This window comes from Pelmatolapia mariae, linkage group LG6 (genome assembly GCF_036321145.2).
Source record: "Pelmatolapia mariae isolate MD_Pm_ZW linkage group LG6, Pm_UMD_F_2, whole genome shotgun sequence".
Taxonomy (NCBI): Eukaryota; Metazoa; Chordata; class Actinopteri; order Cichliformes; family Cichlidae; genus Pelmatolapia; species Pelmatolapia mariae.
In genome coordinates, this window is record NC_086232.1 from 26,788,683 (window position 1) to 26,803,920 (window position 15,238).

General features: G+C 39.2%; 1 protein-coding gene across 5 annotated transcripts in view; it reads right to left on the bottom strand.

The window, feature by feature from the left end:
* atf7ip (activating transcription factor 7 interacting protein) overlaps positions 1 to 9,288 on the bottom strand; it is a 31,504-nt gene extending 22,216 nt beyond the window's left edge. For 3 of the 5 annotated variants that reach the window (XM_063476428.1, XM_063476427.1, XM_063476424.1), the window contains exon 1: positions 8,699 to 9,288. The gene's annotated coding sequence lies outside the window, so the exon portion shown is untranslated. Of the gene's footprint in view, positions 1 to 8,688 lie in introns of all 5 variants that reach the window. The other 2 variants (XM_063476425.1, XM_063476426.1) reach the window with 2 other exon arrangements.
* Positions 9,289 to 15,238: the final 5,950 nt, after the last annotated feature.

Consider the following 15,238-nt stretch of genomic DNA (forward strand, 5'->3'; position numbering starts at 1 on the left):
GTAGCTCCCTTTTTAAGTATTAAATCATCACCTGAGACTGGCAGGCAGCTCTTGCTATCAGACATGCCTGGGATTATCTCTTTGTTGCATGGCCTAGACAATGTATAACCATAGCTTTGCTACAGCAATGATATTGAGATATGACACTTATCATGTAATATTTATTCTGGTATTGCAGACAATATGACATTACACAACCCTACAGACCACCAAACCCTGACTAGATGTTTATCTATTCGGTTAAGAAACCGAATGGAAAGTCAACTAGTCATTATGGCTGCAATTGTGTGGAAAAAACCCCAAACTAGGAGACAGTGTAGCTGCTCCTGTTTAATGGTTTACTATCGCATTTCACTTATTAGCTAACAAAACTAAAATGGTGTTCGCTTAGCAAGCATTATCATAACATTATAACATTAAGTATCAACGCAACACACTAACGTAAATCTATAAAACTTCCCATTCAGATTTGACATCATAGATCAAATCTGGGGATTTAAATATTTATGAACTGCAGTTTATGAGCATTTAAACTACTGCTGTCGCTTTGCACTAGGGCTGCCACGATTAGTCGACTAGTCACGATTACATCGACTATCAAAATCGTTGACAACTAATTTAGTAGTCGACGCATCGTTTGAAGCTTTGTAAGATCCAAAAGACGCAGGAATAAGTAGTAGGATTTAAAAGTGTAATAACGGACTGAAACAGAAGATGGCAGCACTGCATGTACAAGGATGCCAGCTGCCGTTAAACCCCGAAGAAGAAGAAGCAGTGTCCGGTATCGTAGCTGTGTCCAAATTCAGGAACCGCATCCTCCTGTGCCTGCATTAGTAGGCCAATTACGTTACAGCGACACGACAAAGACTGTCCAAATTCGAAGACTCCGACAAATGCCACCGACAAATGCGTCCTTTATTTCCCCAGATTTGAAGGATGGGTCGGGTGTATACTTTGTAGCCCAACCTATCCCAGAATTCATAGCGCGGGCCAGCTCAGTTTCCAACAATGGCGGCTGCTAGTTAGTTTTAATATTACTCTTATTATTCTTTCTGGGTCACAAAATAAACTTTTAACATATTTTCAGGCGAGAATGTAGCTGTGTAAACTTCAAACATCTGCTCAGTTTATCAAGACACCACATATTTTCAAAAGCGCTCCGACGTTTTCGGATACGTCTGTTACCCACCAGCTCAATAGCTAGCCCGGGTTCAAGGCTCACTAGAGCCGGTGAGAACACCGGACTCCCGGCAAATCGTTTTAAAACCCACCGCGATCTTTCGCTACTCAGGTTAAACATGATATACAAGTCACTTAGATAACTTAAAATGTTATTGTTTGGCTTTTTTCAGTATTTTATTTGTTCCTGAGTAAATCGGTTTGGCTGAGATTAAAGTTCTAGTTTTTACACAGCTGAATAAACGTCAAGCAGACAACTGATTACCGTATTTTCACGACTATAAGGCGCAAATAAAAATCTTAGATTTTCTTCAAAAAGTGCGGCGCGCCCTATAGTGCAGTGCGCCCTGTGTGTTTTGTTGTTGTAAGGAGGACGTAGTAGAGAACACCATGAGAACGCTAAAGGGGGAAGTGTGGGCGTTGATTGTATATAAAAGAACAGGTATGTGCGTTATGCAGAACATCGTTGTTTTAACAACCCTGAAAATGGCAAAGGGACACGCTTATGAAGCACAGTTTAAACTGAAGGCCATCAGCTATGCGGAGGAACATGGAAATCGAGCAGCCGCAAGAGAATTTAAGATTAATGAATCGATGGTTCGCAAGTGGAGGAAGCTGGAAAACGAGCTCCGACAGGTCAAGAAGACGCAGCTGAGTTTCCGCGGACATAAGGCGAGGTGGCCCGAGTTGGAGGAAAGACTCGAGCAGTGGATCATCGATTAAAGAACGAGTGGGAGAAGCGTTTCGACGGTCACCATTCAACTAAAAGCAGTAACGCTAGCAGAAGAAATGAAAATTGAACATTTCCAAGGAGGTCCGTCTTGGTGCTTTCGTTTCATGAAACGGTGCCATTTTTCCATCCGGACCAGGACTACGGTAGCGCAGCAACTTCCAGCGGATTATAATGAAAAGCTGGCCATCTTCCGCTCCTACTGCAGCAAACACATCGCCGACAAACACATCCAGCCCAGCCACATCACTAACATGACGAGGTGCCGCTCACTTTCGACATCCCGATGAGTCACACTGTGGAGAAGAAGGGGACCAGCACGGTAGCGATACGCACAACGGGGCACGAAAAGTCTTCTTTTACTGTTGTGCTTGGCTGCCATGCTAATGGACAGAAACTGCCGCCTATGGTGATTTTTAAGAGAAAGACTTTGCCTAAAGAGAAGTTTCCAGCAGGAGTCATCATTAAGGCAAATGAAAAGGGCTGGATGGATGAGGAAATGATGAAAGAGTGGCTGAGGGAGGTGTATGTAAGGAGACCAGGTGGTTTTTTCCACGCATCACCATTGCTGTTGATCTGTGACTCTATGCGTGCCCATCTCACAGCCGATGTGAAAAAACAAGTGAAGCAAATGAACTCTGAGCTTGCTGTCATTCCGGGAGGCCTGACAAAGGAACTCCAACCGCTGGACATCGGTGTGAACCGGCCGTTCAAAGTAAGGCTGCGAGCGGCGTGGGAGCGATGGATGACCGATGGAGACCACAGTTTCACTAAGAGTGGAAGGCAGCGCCGGGCGAGTTACGCCACAATTTGCGAATGGATTGTAGATGCTTGGGCTAACATGTCTGCTGGCACTGTTGTTCGAGCTTTCGCAAAAGCCGGCATCATTTCCGAGGAGCCGCACGGCACGGAAAGTGACTCTGACAGTGAAGAAAGTGAACCTGGCATGTTTGATGGAGATTTAGCACAGCTGTTCAATTCAGAAACAGAGGATGAGGACTTCGATGGATTTGATTGATGACGATTACCGGTAATAAAAATGTGAATACCAAACTCAGTTTTGCTCCCGCTCTATTTTTAAATACGCATACTTGTATGCTTGTGTGTGTTGTTGTTATAAGGTGGACGTAGTAGAGGACACCATGGGAACGTTAAAGGGGGAAGTGTGGGCGTAGATTGTATATAAAACCCACGCCCTATAATCAGGTGCGCCTTATGTGTGTGTTAAATACAGTAATGGCACACATAACTGAGACTGCGCCTTTTAGTACGGTGCGTCTTATGGTCGTGAAAATACGGTATCAGAAGTGTGAGATGCTCGAGAATATACTCCGGTGTCCTGTTATATTTTAGATAGCAAGGAGCAGACGGCTGAGATTATTAAACTCCACCGAAACAATCTGCAAATTTCATTAAAATTTAATAAACTATCATCTTGTCTTTATTTTTAGTTAGCACATACCTTAAACACTTAAAGCTGTAAGCTAATGATAGTTATACAAGAGCAGATGCATGCTGGTGCAATAAGCTATACGTTTTACGTCCAATGGATGCATGATCTGATTAATTGACTAATCGCAAAAATAATCGGTGACTAGTCGACTATCAAAATAATCGTTTGTGGCAGCCCTACTTTGCACAGCCTGCATTTAAGTTTGTTTTCTGTGAAATGCTTTCGCATTTTTTAAAATCTCAGTTTCCATTTTCTTCCGTCTTCCTGCTTTGCCATTTGCCTACGTTCTTCTTTGTTAATGTTGAGTGCAGTCTTGCAGATGGAAAATGTGATACTGCCCCCATACCTTCCTGTAGTGTACTGCAGTTACAAAAACACATTTATGTGGTATGTATATGACGCGTCAACAATAAAATGATGGACTAACCACTTTTTAATAGTCGACGTCATAGATTATGTCAACAAATTGTTGCAGCCCTACTAGCCAACTAGTGTTTCTGATGTCTACTAGCAAGGGGAGCAACATCTACACATCTAGTTAAGTAGTCACGCATATCCCTATGTAGCAGCAACTGAACTTTCTAAATAACTGAAATATAGCTAGGAAGCCTGTACAGGTAACTTGAATACACGAGAAAGACTATAGTCACCTAGTCTGAAAACTATTGTAATGTTTAGGTTTGTTAAAAGGTAATGTTAAAAGGTCAATTTTTTCTGTAATTTTACAAATAACTTTTATGATATTTCAGTCTTTATTTGCCACATCACTGCTCTTCTGTGTAACATCCCCTTAGTACTCATATTGCTACCAGACAGCTACCAGGATTAAATAATTAAAAACAGCCACAACAAAATATGAAGCTGGAAAATACGCAAGTGTAGCATGTCTTAAGCACAAACATGCTCATTTTAATAGGATAAAAATCTGTGTAAAACCTGACCACTTTATCATTATTATTATTATTGTTATTACGTGTGAAGTACAACATTACATCTGAAACAACCAAGATTTCTAATCAGCAGCATAACAAGACATCAATGACGAATAACCAGCACACAGTATTTTGAACCTAGATCACATTTCTCATCTCTCTCAATTTCAGCCCAAAGCAAAGGAACCGGCTCCAACTGGCTGAAACCGGTTCTCATAGACTTGGCATGCTTTCAAAATCTCACAAACAAGGGCAAATTTTTTCCTATTTAAAGTTAAAAATACAGTACTGGAAGCCAGCATCACACCTGACCTAACTTCCATAAGAAAAATTTCATAACATAACATGTAAATGTCCGAATCTGTAATTAAATGAGAAACACACAAACTGATTTGCCTTTTCATTGTGGACAAATCAGTTATGTCTCCATATTTACATTTGATTTATTTGATCAATCTATTAAGAATTAGCTTAAATTTCAATAAATAACCATGGTGACATGGTTTTAACCATAACTACTATGATATACCGACATGAATACCATTTCATGTTGAAGTGCACCGCTTTGTAAGAATTTAAGATACATAACAAATAATGTCACACAACAGCAGTGGCACGTATTAAGAATTGAGAGTCAATATGGATTTTCTCACTTGACCAGTTATATAATGTGATATATTATTTTTAATTATTTCTCTACAGAAAATCCTGCAAGATACAAGTATGCTCCCTGTGACATGGTACAGTGATGTGGCCTACCTGAATGGCACATTATGCCCTTTTAAAAATGTCTAATATACACATTAAAATTTCAGATGAATCTGAGTTATGTCATCAAATTCTGCTCATATTTATCACTGAGGCCAAAAACTGTTGGCCTATAGTTGTCATGAGCCAACAGCTGCACAGTGCCGACTTACATCTGGTAGCAAACATGTATAAACCAGGACTGCTGTCACACTAACTCCTCCTTTTCTCCACATGGAGCTCCCCAGAAGGTCTCAATTTTAATGACAGAAAACAAAACAAAATAATTTTTTATTTACAATCTTAAAATCTTAATGAAGCTAGCTTTACAAATTGCTGATTTATAAAACTCAATACAGACAATCTTACACAGGATAAGAAGTTAAATAATTTCAGCAAAGTCAAATATAACATCTACAGGAAAGCTTTTGAAAAATGTAGGTGGCGCCTTTAAGGGCTGCTTCCTCTTCTGCAGATAAAAAAAAAAAAAAGACTGTAATGAATTACAAGTGCACCATGTGAGCACTGCCGCTGGGTGAAGTGGGGGAGGTGAAACCAAAAACAAGGCCATACCATGTTCTAAAAAGGTAAAAACCAAATATTAAACTCTTAATTTTCTCTGTTTCTATGGACACGGTTATCAAGAACATTATAATGGGGAGTTGGAAAATATGAAAGACTCCAAATCGGAAGACAGATAAATTGCCCAAACCACTTGGTGCCTGATCTTTTATGCAGTTCAGAAATCACTCAGCTGGCCTTATATCTATCTGCGCATCATTTCACCAAAACCAAAACAAAGTGAGATTTCTCCTTTTTAGTAAATTTGTGTGGTAGGTCAAAGACAAAACCTGCTTAATTCTTGTCTGATGAGATCGACTTTAGGCCACACCCACATCCTAGGACAGTGGAATGGAAAATTACTGGACTGTACCACTTTAAACCAAGAGGGGAGGGGTGCAGCTGCCTTTTACTCACATTAGCCATTATATTTTTCTATTCTATCACATTGAAGGCTCTATCTAGATTGCAGTTTGATAAGATACAGTGATTCCTGCAAGTGTATTTTTTAAATTGCTAACTCTTCAGTAAAGCTGCCAATCCAACGACACAAAATAGAGTGACATAGTCCATTTATTATTTTTGCACCTTCTTCATTAGTTTCTATCTCAAGATAAACAACTACACATTAAGATCTGTCTTTTTTTTTGTCCTTCGCCCAAATTACCACCTTTGCAGCACACTGATTATGTCTGCAGCTTCCTAGCGTCAACACGTCACAGTCGCTACACTGATGTTGTAGGACTGGCCTTTAATGTCTTGAAGTGAGGTATGAACATACCCAAGACACAAATGTACATTTCCAGTTGTGAAATTTGGGAGAAAATTCATTATATTAACAGATTTTTGATTCCGTGTGGCAGATAACTGGGCAAAGGGAGAGAGTGAGGACAACTCTTTTTTGTTCTTTTTTCCAATGTATCCTTGTGAATAACTAACAAGGTAGTTTTTCCCACCTGAAACAGTTTGTTACGAACAAAAACAGTGACAATGTTTAAGTAGCTTTTTGCTGTTTGTTTTAACATTTAATGTCATATTAATCAGAATTTAAAAAATTTGCCAGTGTAATATTATCAATTCTAAGGTATTAGAAGGTAATTAATTTATCACGGCCACTGCCACTGCTAGCTGACATTTTTTGTTTTACGCATTTCTAACATATACGAAGCCAACCTGGAAGTGGCTTCTATCTGACGGCCACCAGAGGGTGACAGTTGTGGTTGCAAAAAGAACCTCTGGTTCTACAGAGATCTATGGGGAAAAATAAAGTTTGTTTTGACCACTAAACATTTTCGTGCGGAGTTTACGGCTTAATCAAGCATTCTGGTTTTTTGCAACCGAAAGGGCACCGGTTGAAACACACATCCAAAGTGAATACAATCTTAAAGCGAACACAGGTAAAACTACAAACTGTAGCATAGCATATTACTGTTACAGTAATTGCAAAAACCTGGATTACAGGAAAAGCACAATAAATAGCTACAGCAAAGTCAAATATAACTTTAAACACACACACACAAAAAAAATAGGTTGTGCCTTTAAGGGCTGCTTCCTGTTCTGTAGGGAAACAACAGTCACTGTAATGAATTACAAGTGCACCATGTGAGCACTGCAGTGAAGTGGGGGGGGTGAAACCAGAAACAAGACATGATTCAAAAAAATTAAAAGCAAATATGAAACTGTTGACTTTATATTAACTGATTTTTTTTTTTTAAATATGTAAGATGTTGGAAAATATGATGAATGACTACAAGCACTGAAAACTGAGAAATTACCCAAGACATTTGGTGTCTGATCTTTAGTGCAGTGTAGTGATCATGTACATCTTTCCATCTTTCCACCAAAACCATAAAAGGTGGAGATTTCAGTTTTTAAGTAAACTCACTGGCAGGTAAAAAAAAGAAAACCTGCTCAACTCTTGACTTGATCATTGACTTTAGGCCACACCCACATCCTAGGAGAGTGAAATGGAAAATTACTGGATTGTACCACTTTAAACCAAGAGGGGGAGGGGGCGGGTTCAGCTGCTCAATATGAGGAATGCAGCTTTCTCCTACTCACTTCTAGTCACTTTAGACAGCTAAGTTAAAAAGATTATACTGTAGCAGTGAATTTAGGGATACCATCTAGTAAGAGCTAAAAAGCTTTTGTGGATTTTATTTAAAAAAAAAACAAAACGCCAAATTTTCATTTAGCATCCACAGAAGATCAATAACGGACGCCACAAAGCTTTTTGTTATTTCAACATGCTGATTATATTCGCTGCTTTATAGCACCAACATGGTGCAGTTGCTACATTGACTTTGTAGAACTTTACCTAAAAAGTCATAAAATGAGGTACAAACACATCAGAGACACAAGTGTGCATTTCCACATTCTGAATTGGGAAGCAAACTTTAAGTATTTGATTACTGATGAGATGTAAGAACTCTTTCTTCAATCAGCAGATAGTAAAGCGACTGTTATTTATATAACTAAAGATAAAGGTGACTTGTTTCATAACGTTTATCAGAAATCAAGGAATAGACATTTAAATTTTTTTAAAGCTCAAATGTTCTAAAATATATGCTATGTAATTTAAAAAAATACCTGAATAACAAATGTAAGATTTATCAGCATTCAAATCAATTCACAGTTCAATGCTAGCATACACGGATGTTATGACTCCAGACTGGCTATGCGAACGACTTTTCTAACACACACACACACAAAAAACTAATCGAATATAACCCATTAGAGAAAAAAAATGAAATAAAAAAATGTCTGTAAATAAAAGCTGCAAATAAAATGTTTTCACTCTGTGATATCGATAGAAAAAAAAAAAAACAGTATCAATATACATTATTCATTTAGCGAACATTGACACTGCAAGCTAACAGGGTTTTCATTATGCATGTCTGCTGTAATCCCGGTCTGTAGGGGTCACTGTTGCATTGTATGCAGCCAACCACCATTAACAGATTTTTTTTTTCCTAATTCATATCAAATGTTTCTGTTCAGAACCACAAGTTCCATAAAGTATGGCATTCACTGCTATTAAATAAAAGTACAAATAAGCTGTTTGGGTAGCATGCTAACTGCAGTACCTCGACTCACCGAATTTCTCTACGCTGTCCGCCGATGTTCCCGCGATTTTAAGCTTCGTTCCGTACGGTCTCCTCCTCACCCGCTGGTGTCCAAACCAACTCTTACGGACCCCCTGTGTGAAGCGCCGATGCTCTCGGGATGCGTTACGAGTGCTGCATCAAGTCCACGTTCTCAAGATGAACCGGGGAAACTAGTGAGCTGTGCCACAACAACAACTGTTGTGTTCGCGGATTCAACCGACTGCTCCGCGCCCCCTCTGACTCGCGAACAGACTCCTCCTCCTTTCGCGCACGCACAAAAAAACTCCAACGGCTGACGTTGCGAGCGGGGGAGAGGGGGTTTGGTCGTTAAACGACTAACGGTCGCGCAGTCCAGAGATGCAGTCTGAGTGGTTCACTCGGGTTTTTTTTTTAAAGCATCCTGTTGGTCACCGTGCTGAAGTCGGTAGATAAAAGCAGGCAAGGTATGTATATGAACCGCTGCAGGATGTTTTAGGTCGGTTAGTATGGAGGATATGCAGGACTCAAAGAAAATGTGCTGCAGCTTGTAGTTACCCTCCAGCAGCAGGAGCAGGTTTGAGACAGAATCACAGAGCCAATGAGTGGTAGAGAACAGGCAGCTGAACATTGGCATGGAGGGGGAGGGGTGTCCAGACAGAGCCCAGAGACATTATAGTGCTAAGGGGGAGGGGTTATAGGGAGGGGGAGGAGCCTTCTGCCAAACAACAGCCTGAAAATTTGTCTGTAACCTAACTACAGACAGTGGTGTGATTGTAGTTTTGTAAACCTACACTCACTGTTACACATGACCTGCTGCATCGGCAAGCATGGTGGTTATGCAGGGTGTTAGGCACCTTGAAGTGTTGCACTTTCTACACGGAAGTGCACACATGAGAAGAGTCCACCTGAAGGTCCCAGCGAGTAGTTATGTTATGTTATGTTACGTTATTTATTAGAAACAACAGCCTTTTTACAGTCATTTCCTTCTGAGATCACAAAGCATTAATTCAGGTCAGCCATTTTGTGCACTCACTTGTGCTTGAGGAACTTGCTGTTCCCCAAGAGGCCAGCAGGGGGTGAGTTATAGTGGTCTTATATTCTCATGTTTGTTGGTATTCCAGAAAAGGAATAGCTTAAACCTTTGCACCTCGTGTTGTCTGAGTCCCTTTGCAGCAGAATCCATGTGATCGGGAGCAGGGGAGCTGGTATCTGTGCTCTCCAAGAGCCTGCGTGTCTCTCTCTTTCTCACACCCTTTTGCACACCAGACATGTCTGCAGTGCTGGAGAAAGCAGCCTTGAGCTTAGACAAGTCACCCCCTGTGGTCAGATCAGCTAGGCTACACTGTAGCTTAGTCCTCATACATTGATATTGGGGCATAAATTGAACATAAATTGAACAGTACAGGCAGTACAACCAGCCTGAAAATAGCCTGCATAGCTGAAGCTCTCAGAGTTTGGTGAATCACCGTTTAGAGTCCTCAATAAATCATAACACGCTGCTTTGATGGTAGAAGTATTTTTGCATAGTTACCCGTGCAAGTGAGGAATAAATCCTTTTAAAATGACAGTACTTTTCAATATTTTTGTCGGGATTTTTTAAAATTCCTAATGCTGGAAATCTCACTATATCGGCAGGTGAGCTTGTATGTTTCAGCAGAGTTATAAAGCTGTCTGTACACATGCCTCTTTATTTAAAAAAAAAATAAATCTCAATAATCGCATTTGTTTCTCTCTGTCTTTACACACTCATATGTAGCCACAAATTTGCTTATTAAAACCCACAGCAGGCTTGACTTCCTGCAGTAATAAAAAACTACATTTGTATGCATTAGTTTGAAGTACGCACACTTTCACATAATACTCCTTGTTGATAATTGTGAGTTCTTGAGTGGTGTTTTTGTGTATACATGTATTTATAACAGGGTCCATTCTTCTCCAGCCTTAAAGCAGAATTTTTCCATTTTCCCATTTCCTCCAAATATACCTTTGGTAAGATTTGCAAGGTTGCAGTCTCAGCTGAGGACCTTAATTGAGCTTTCAGAAAGGCGTTGGCTTATCCAGAGGTCGTCTGTGCATAGGTAAGGTCTCCCTTTACCGATGCTGATCCGGGTCTCTTGTCATCATATGGAGTTTTCAATTGGCCTTTCTGCCCAGCAGTTCTACAGTGTTCCTGTTAATTACCGTTCTTAATGATATTATAATAGTCTTTTAAGTGTCAGTTAGCTTAACTCGAGATTTCCTAAGTAGGAGAGCAAAGTTTGAGTGGTCAGAAAATTTGTCGGTACAAGTCCATTCACTTTCTTCTTCTTTCTTCAGGGACGCCAGGGAACGCTGGAGCCTATCCCAGCTATCATAGGGTGACAGGCGGGACACATACTTGAACTGTATGAGACCTAATGAGTTATTTAATGCTGACTTCTGAGAGTTTCCTTGAATGTTTGGGATGGCAGTTAAATATATAATGAAATGACACATTTAGTTTCCCCGAAGGGCTTTATTCATTTCTTTTTACTTTGAAATTTAATAAACGTTTAATTTGCCTTGAGGTGTCCAAACTTCTGCATGTATTGTAGTGCTTGTTTATAGCAGAAGGAGATTTTGGGTAGGCATGAGTAACAAACACTTGTTTTCAGTGTATAATTTTATTGACTTTGTGAAGCTAACCTCAAACTAACAACCTCCACAAAGCTATGTAGTCTGTTTCAAATAGAAACAATTCTGGATGATCATTTTTAATATCATTATATTAAAAATATTAGTTTAATACGAAAGCCCACATTAAATTTAGCTTTAACCACCATCCGCACACACTGTTTTTAACCTCAGCTGAACACGATAAGTCAGCCACAAAGCCAATGATAAAGGTACACCACAGAAACTGTAGCTCATAGTAAACCACAATCACGATCTGCCAGCCAATTTGCCTACATGGTGTGCCAGGTCCTTTAGACTCTCAGCGTAAACAAGAGAACGCCAGAAAATCATATTAAAAATTAACTAAAGTTCTTTATCAGCACAACAAAAGGTGCAAAGTTTTGAATCGAACTTTAGACAGTCTTTAATTTGCCGTCTTCCCAATACAAAGTCCACGTAAGGTCAGTTTACGCTAATGCGTGTTGGTAATAGTGTGGTTGTCATGTGCTTCCTGCATTCAGTCAGCTTCCTTCCCTAACCATGCGGTATTTACAGTAGTGCAAGCATGTGGGAAGAGGACTGTTTCCCCCCACGTGCCTCATGTCAGAGAAGTATAAATAGCATCCCAAACTGATTGTTTCATATGGATTTGTGAAAACAGCTATTGTAAAACACTGACTCTGTTACTGAAATGGACCTTTATAAGAGTAGAGAACATACCTCTACATTTGTGCAAAAATAAAATACAATAACACAAAGTTTTCAAACCACACCCACCATTGACCCGCCTTCTCTTGATCTCATAGGTAAAGTTTTTAAGTTATTTCTAGGTTGCAGTGCTGTTGTGTTGACAAAATCTGGTCACCGGCGCTGAGGCAGACTTAAAACCACTGTTGGGATTGTAAATCAAAAAGTGACCTATTGTAAGTTACTTGTTTCTTTAAAATAAATACAGTTTTACTCCCATTAGTAACTAATTGTTTACACCCACTTAATATTTTAATCACGTTTTCACACAGAATTTCAACACGTTGAACAGTGTTAGTTCATAAATTAATGTAGCAAAATATTTTGATCACTATATAAAAATAAGGTTTGAAACTGAAGCTAGAGACTAGTATTAGCAAAAATGTCCAGATGTTGTTGGTCTAGTGACATCTAGAGGAAGGGTTTACATTTTATATACATAAAATTGATTTTCATGCTTTCCAGCAGTAGAAGAAGGAAAAAAAACATCTCCTTGCCTGTATTGTCGCTAAAATTGTAAAGTTTTCTATCAAGACCTAAAGGTAGCAATACAGGAAGCTGAGTCATGTGAAAAAGGGCGTCCCTACTTGGATAACAAGCCTGCTCATTTACAGCCGTGGTTCCAGATACTTTGTGTTTAAATGTTTAGCCTGAAGATGAAACAAGCTTTATTAATTGTTTAAAAATAATGAAGAAAAAATCTTCTTGGGTACATCAGTCTGTTAAGTAAATTTCATCCTAATCACTGGTAGAAAAGTACAATCAACAGGACGGTGGCAAAAAACAATCGCCATCATTTACTAATTAATATCTGCTAAGACTGTGGCCGTATAGATGTAACCCTGTGCATGTGTATAGACATAAACAAATATGAAACATTACAGTTTTACTGCTTTTAAGTCAGTATTGGGTCATCACGGTCTCTGTGTCTTTTCTCATTGCTAGACCTGATTATCCTGTTCTTCCTGCTCTTTCTTGGGAATTATTTCTCCGTCAGTGTCATCTTTTGTCTAGCATGCTTATGAGTTAGCATTTCTTAAACCAGAGGTTCCAAAATTGTGGGGTCCACAACCTAGGGGGGGCGCAGAGCCATTGCAGGGGGGGTGCGGTATGAATTTTTCTTGTAAAACAAAGAGGGGCCAAGCAAAAAAAGTTTGGGAACCACTGTCTTAAACTAAGAAGTTCAGAGAACTTGCTTTGCTCGAAACTGAATGATGTCATTTTCTGGGGATCGTAACTGTGCTTATTTCCTGGAAGTGTCCTGGTTTTGTTTTCATATCCAAAATACGTGATGATGGTGCCCAACTAAAGCCCATGTGTTTTCCCATAGATGTCTTGGCTATTGCGTGAGATGTTTGGTTAAATGGAAATTTAATCTATATATATGACAAACTGTCATAATAATTATTGTATGGGTATCAAAATTTAGGAAAAAAATCAGGTCTGGTGTTCCTTTAAGCTAAGGACCAACTGACCTACTTTTAGTCCTTCTGAAACAGCAAGAGAACCAGCAAACCTGCATCATTTAATATGATTTTTTTCAAAATTAAGTAGGATATTGATACACAGCATCCTGTCACAGTATACATATGACGACAGAAACTACACGATATTGAAACATTTAATATCGCTGCTTTATTGAAACACATATGGTACTATTGTAAACAATGCTAGGACCTTTCTAATAATGTTCCAATGTAGTAGGTGGCGTTATCATGCTTATCGCTGCTTAATACCTGCCATGAAATGAAAGAACAACAAAAAGACAGTCAGTAACTAGCTAGCAAATAGACACCAAACACAGAGGCTCTAAAACAGTCACTGTAAATCAAACAGGCTCATCATCAGTCTTTCCTTAAACACACACACATTCACAAGTAATTTTGATTCAGTTGGCATTGTATCGGTGGCAGATGTTTGGCTCTGTCACTCTTTTATCAGTTCATCTGGTTGCATTTTCACTATCTGTTAAGTGTAATTGTTTGTTTTCCCACAGCCATGGTTTAAACGTTCTCTCTGCAGCTCCCTCCACTCGTATTTGGAGTGAAATTGGTTTGCCAAGAGGAGATGAAAAACACTTTTAAAAAGTTCCAATTTTCCACAGATACTGCAATTGTTGTGGTAAATTCTTTTGTCGCAATAATCGTGTAGTGAAAATCAGGTATTCCAAATAGCATGTGTTTAGAGGTGCAGAAAAGCTTTAAGAAGAAGAAAATTGAGTGAAAGTAATTTAAATGCATTTTCTACTTGATAAATCCTGACTCTTAACACTAATCCATTTTAGACCTTACCTGAATCCAAGGCTACCTGTTATAGTGCCATCATCTGACAATGTAATTACAAACGTTTTTGACCTCATCTTTTAAATTGGGAAGAAACCCATGTTAAGTTGATAGTTGGACTTCAAGAAGTAGAAATATAAGTTTTTTTAACCCTAAAATTTGCATAATTTATTCATCAGATAAGGAAACTGCTGAAAACAGGCCTCTGGTGATTTATTAGTCTGTAGCCTGCTAGTACTCTGAGGATTTTTAAAGATGAACTCATTGGTATACATGAAATAGATTTTGCTGTTTAGGTGTTGAATTTATATATATTGTAAAGTTTTCCGCATTCTTTAACACTCAAGAGTTAGGCCTCTAACCCTGAACTTTACACTTCTTAACACTTCAATTCTCTATTGCCCAAGGAAGCCAATCAGTTACCTTTATAACAACCAATTCTCTCTGAAGCTCCCAATTGACGCAACAGTGTCATCATGTGGGATCCTCTTATTTATTGGGATCGTGTCCTCTCACCAGTCTGGCACCTCACTGTAGGAGGAGAAGCTGTCACTAAATAAAGGTCAGACTGAACAGATGGCGGTAACTACATAAGGTGTCTCAGCTGCATCTAGAGATTTGTGATTCCTGCCATAGTAGAGATAACACTTTTTATATAGCAATGCTATTATCAATTTTGTGTTTATAGATGAGAAATTGTTAGAGAAATTATTAGATCCCGATCAACCTTTATGTGTGTGGGGGAAAAAGTAAGCCTACATGGGTTTTTCAGCATCGGAACAGCTGTTTCCGGAATTTGAACGCTGTGTAGAAACAAATTTGAGAACCAGCTTCCCTATGGTTCAGATGTAGGAGTTTCATGACATCACTGTTTAGAAATTCACAAC